This window comes from Physella acuta, unplaced genomic scaffold (genome assembly GCF_028476545.2).
Source record: "Physella acuta isolate Inbredline_101_S28 unplaced genomic scaffold, ASM2847654v3 ptg000208l, whole genome shotgun sequence".
Taxonomy (NCBI): Eukaryota; Metazoa; Mollusca; class Gastropoda; family Physidae; genus Physella; species Physella acuta.
This window is the reverse complement of record NW_026731727.1, coordinates 534,430-540,524: the sequence shown is the minus strand read 5'-3', so window position 1 is coordinate 540,524 and position 6,095 is coordinate 534,430.

Below are 6,095 nucleotides of genomic sequence, written 5' to 3'. Positions count from 1 at the left end.
TCAACTTGTCAGGGTGGGTGTCAACTTGTCCAGGTGGGTGTCAACTTGTCAGGGTGGGTGTCAACTTGTCAGGGTGGGTGTCAACTTGTCAGGGTGGGTGTCAACTTGTCAGGGTGGGTGTCAACTTGTCAGGGTGGGTGTCAACTTGTCAGGGTGGGTGTCAACTTGTCAGGGTGGGTGTCAACTTGTCAGGGTGGGTGTCAACTTGTCAGGGTGGGTGTCAACTTGTCAGGGTGGGTGTCAACTTGTCAGGATGGGGTGGGTGTCAACTTGTCAGGGTGGGTGTCAACTTGTCAGGATGGGTGTCAACTTGTCAGGGTGGGTGTCAACTTGTCAGGGTGGGTGTCAACTTGTCAGGGTGGGTGTCAACTTGTCAGGGTGGGTGTCAACTTGTCAGGGTGGATATCGACTTGTCAAGGCGGGTGTCAACTTGTCAGGGTGGGTGTCAACTTGTCAGGGTGGGTGTCAACTTGTCAGGGTGGGTGTCAACTTGTCAGGGTGGGTGTCAACTTGTCAGGGTGGGGTGGGTGAACTTGTCAGGGTGGGTGTCAACTTGTCAGGGTGGGTGTCAACTTGTCAGGGTGGGTGTCAACTTGTCAGGGTGGGTGTCAACTTGTCAGGGTGGGTGTCAACTTGTCAGGATGGGGTGGGTGTCAACTTGTCAGGGTGGGTGTCAACTTGTCAGGGTGGGTGTCAACTTGTCCAGGTGGGTGTCAACTTGTCAGGGTGGGTGTCAACTTGTCAGGGTGGGTGTCAACTTGTCAGGGTGGGTGTCAACTTGTCAGGGTGGGTGTCAACTTGTCAGTGTGGGGTGGGTGTGGCGTAGATTGTATGAAAAGAAAAGTCAGGGAAAAAACACAGGAAAAAATCACAGAAAAAGTCACAGGAAAAAAAGTCACATTGATGAGCCTAAATTTATTTTATAAGAATTTTCTACTGTGTTACTAAATACGCAACAAATGTTGACGTTGGTATATACATTATCTTACAATATTTTAACTTATTATAGTTATAAATCATTATGCTTTTAAAGTTTACAAATATGCTACTGAAAAATATCACCAAGCTCATTAATAAACACACACTATTTTATAATTATCAACAATTAAGTTGGCTAAGTCAAAATATTTCTAAGAATATTTTTGTGACTTTTTTCTGTGACTTTTTTTTCCTAGGAAAAAATGTCTTTTCACTTTCTCGTATATACGAAGTATAGAGAAAGTCTTGTAATCGTGCAAAAAAAAAAAGATCGAGATTTTTACAAATCTCGACGTTTTATACCTCCATGAGTCTGAAAAACATATTTTTGCAATCTTGTCCGTATGTATGTGTGTCTGTCTGTCTGTGTGTCTGTAAACACGATAACTTGAGTACCGTTACAGCTAGGTTGATGAAATTTCATATATAAGTATGTTATCAAAATCGTAGAACCGTATCAACTTTTAAGTGATTTCCGATAACCGGAAGTGGTACTTTTTCTACTTTGAATTTTTCCAAAAGTCTATAACTTGAGTACTATTTCAGATAGATAAATGAAATTTCACATGTAAGTAAAAGATATAATCTTCTACCTTCATTCAAATTTTGAGTAATTTCCGTTGACCGGAAGTACTAATTTACGCTATTTCCGATTTCTCAAAAAACGCATGAAAATTTATAAAGTACTAATACTATTATGCACAATTTGTTTTGGCGTTCGCTTGGTGCGCAATTCTTTTTTCTATGAGATTCTATTCTATTTTAATAAACCGGGAGTGATCTCCCCTAAACTTTCTCGAATATTTTTATATAAAATAACAGGGGATGGGAACTCGGGCTATAGACATGATTTTTAATCCATATTTAATACTTAAAGTTTTAAAAATAGAATAAAATCTCTTAGACAAATTAATTGCACACCAAGTGAACGCGAAATAAAAAAGCGCATAATAGTGCGCAATATTATTAGTACTTTAAAAATTTACATTAGTTTTTTGAGAAATCGGAAGTAGCGTAAATTACTACTTCCGGTCAACGGAAATTACTCAAAATTTAACAGAAGGTAGAGAATTAGATCTTTTACTTACATGTTAAATTTCATTTATCTATCTGAAATAGTACTCAAGTTATAGGCTTTTGAAAAATTCAAAGTAGAAAAAGTACCACTTCCGGTTATCGGAAATCGCTCAAAAGTTGATACGGATCTACGATTTTGATAAAATACTTATATATGAAATTTCATCAACCTAGCTGTAACGGTACTCAAGTTATCGTGTTTACACACGGACACACAGACAGACACACACACACACACACAGACATACGGACAAGATTGCAAAATTATGTTTTTCCGTATCAGTGAGGTGTAAAACGTCGAGATTTGTAAAAATCTCGATTTTTTTTTTTTGCACGATTACAATACTTTCTCTATACTACGTATATACGAGAAAGTAAAAAGTTTAAGTATTTTAAATGGATTAAAAATCATAACTAAATCCCGAGTTCCCATCCCCTTTTGTTTTATACAAGAATATTCGAGAAAGTTTAGGGGAGATCACTCCCGGTTTATTTTCTGTGTTTTTTTTACCTGTGACTTTTTTCCGTTCACCGTGGCGTATGGGTGGGTGGATGGTGAACTCACAATTGAAAAATTGTATCGAAAAAACGTCACAGAAAAAATTCACAGAAAAAAGTCACAAAAGAGGTCAAGTAAGAATTTGTTGCCAGACGATCTAGGGAGCAGCTGATCAACTCAACGGTTAACGCTCGTATGGTAGACGTGTAGATGGTAGACGTGTGGATGGTAGACGTGTAGATGGTAGACGTGTGGATGGTAGACGTGTAGATGGTAGACGTGTAGATGGTAGACGTGTAGATGGTAGACGTGTGGATGGTAGACGTGTAGATGGTAGACGTGTAGATGGTAGACGTGTAGATGGTAGACGTGTAGATGGTAGACGTGTAGATGGTAGACGTGTAGATGGTAGACGTGTGGATGGTAGACGTGTGGATGGTAGACGTGTGGATGGTAGACGTGTAGATGGTAGACGTGTGGATGGTAGACGTGTAGATGGTAGACGTGTAGATGGTAGACGTGTAGATGGTAGACGTGTGGATGGTAGACGTGTGGATGGTAGACGTGTAGATGGTAGACGTGTAGATGGTAGACGTGTAGATGGTAGACGTGTGGATGGTAGACGTGTGGATGGTAGACGTGTCTAGTTGGTGGCATCTGGCCATCTAGTGAGACCTACTGGGTTCAACTGGTGAACAGGCAAGGGGTAGTTCGTGTAGGGGTAATAGCAGAGTTTCTTCCAGGCATCTCTTTACCGCCCCCCCCCCCCCGAAGATTTCAAGTGCCCCCCCCCCCCCGGAGAAAAAAGTCTGGAAGAAACACTGGGTAATAGCAGATGACATTGGACAGCAAGGGTAACGGCAGATGATCAGACGACTGAGACCAATTTGATGACACCGGCTGGCTCTAAATGTAAGAAGGTAGGTGGCTCATAAAAACTGACCTATTTCAACAACCACGCTTTTAGAAAAAGAATAAAATCGGTGCACTTGAATTGGGGTCAAAAATGATTTACAAGATTTGAGCCCAAACCCTGCCATCTTTCCCTGAGAAAAAAACTGTGTCAAGCGACATGCAGTTAATCTTTGAATCACGTTCAGTTGACAAGTTTATTTTTACACTTAACAAGCTGGGTAGGAGAAAGGTACGGATCTCCCGATTACTCCAGCACAAGGATAGAACGCATTGGATCCTGTGGTATATATATATATATATATATATATATATATATATATATATATATATATATATTTATTTATTTATATATATATTTATTTATATATATATATATATATATATATATATATATATATATATATATATATATATATATATATATATATATATATATATATATATATATATATAAACACCTGGACCCGCAAGCTTGTAGGTCTAAGTCCCGACCTGGTTTATTGACTGCTTAACTTTACAAATAATAACTGTAAAGAGTTTAATAAGCGCAATTTCTAATGGCCAGAACAATTTGTACGAAAATAACGTAAAGTTTCATAAGCTTTGCTCAAACTTTTGTTTACTTTTCTCTGTTTGCCTGAGTCCCTATAGGAAGGGGCAGATAATTGTCTTGCAGAGATACCAGCTACTTAATTAAGCTGTTTTAAAGAAACCATGGACTTAAAATAGAGAATAATTTATTTTATTTTATTACTACTTAAAAAATTATCGGTACATTTAAAAAATTTATTTTTATAAAATACGTTTTGATATTTGTTTCATTAAAATCTTGTTTTTTTTTAAAACTAGAGTTGTAACATTATTACCGTTAGTGAAAAGAATTATTTTTCCACAACGCCTTTAGAAGCTTTGAAAATTAACCATTCAATATTTTAAGAATCTGTGTAATGATATTTGCAAAAACAAAAAATTGAAAAATATTTTTATTTTGAAAACGTATTTTTATTTACTTTTGAACACCTGACTGTGCCCTTAATACGCTTCTGGTTAAACTCACGACGCCACAAAGCATGTTAAACCAACTTAAACCTAACTTAAGCCAAAACTAGGTGGCATTTCTGTTTAAACTCATGCTACAGCTAGTTTAACCCTAAGACACCACTAGATGACACCTTTGGTTAACTCCACTTAGTAGAAGTTTATATTTTCTACCCGCGTTGTCTGTCAAATTTTCATTGGCCCGGTTCATATTCACGTCACTTCCTGGTCTAAAAATAGCAGGCCTCGATTTGTTCCTACCGTATGGCAGCTGATTAGCAGAGCTGTTTTTCTCCGTTTTAAATTTCAGTTTGTTTTCTCTGTCTACCCAGTGTCCACCGCGGCCTTGACCCTGTGACCTGAATGTTGCCCCAGTCAGACTTTGACCGTTGTGTGTACTGACACTGACCAAACCAATTGACACTGACAAGACCAACTGACAAGACCAACTGACAAGACCAACTGACAAGACCAACTGACACTGACAAGACCAACTGACACTGACAAGACCAACTGACAAGACCAACTGACAAGACCAACTGACAAGACCAACTGACACTGACAAGACCAACTGACACTGACAAGACCAACTGACAAGACCAACTGAAAAGACCAACTGACAAAACCAACTGACACTGACAAGACCAACTACCGTTCAATTCGTCTAATCCTTAACATAACCAGAGTTGTAACTCCCATGAAGGTATGGCTGTCAGCCAGAAACGACAGATCGAGTAGAAATTTTGTGTTAGTTCTATCACAAAACCTGTAGAGGGGGGAATTCTGGGAAAGGCTTCACATGTGCATGCTCAGGCAAGGAATCAACATAATGACCAGCACTAGAGATGTGTGGGGGGGGGGGGGGGGGCGGCAGCAAATGTAGACTTGTCATAGGTTAGTGACAACGCTTAGTCAGATAACAAACGCAGTGTGACGTCAGATAACAGACGCAGTGTACGCAGTGTGACGTCAGATAACAGACACAGTGTACGAAGTGTGACGTCAGATAACAGACACAGTGTACGAAGTGTGACGTCAGATAACAGACACAGTGTACGAAGTGTGACGTCAGATAACAGACACAGTGTACGAAGTGTGACGTCAGATAACAGACACAGTGTACGAAGTGTGACGTCAGATAACAGACACAGTGTACGAAGTGTGACGTCAGATAACAGACACAGTGTACGAAGTGTGACGTCAGATAACAGACACAGTGTACGAAGTGTGACGTCAGATAACAGACACAGTGTACGAAGTGTGACGTCAGATAACAGACACAGTGTACGAAGTGTGACGGTGGAGAAAGAGCTGGGGTGGGGGTGGCAGCTATTTGAATGAGGTAAAGCCCAGGAGTGTGGCGACGTGTCTGATCCCCCGCCCACAGACTTACCGGCCCGAGGAGCCTGGCTACTGTTGTGTGACGACGTGTCTGATCCCCCGCCCACAGACTTACCGGCCCGAGGACCCTGGCTACTGTTGCTGCTGGGCCGTGTCTACCTGCTGATGGCGGTCGTGGTGGCCTCACCACCAGCCAGTTTGGTGTCACCCTGGCGGTCGTGGTGGCCTCACCACCAGCCAGTTTGGT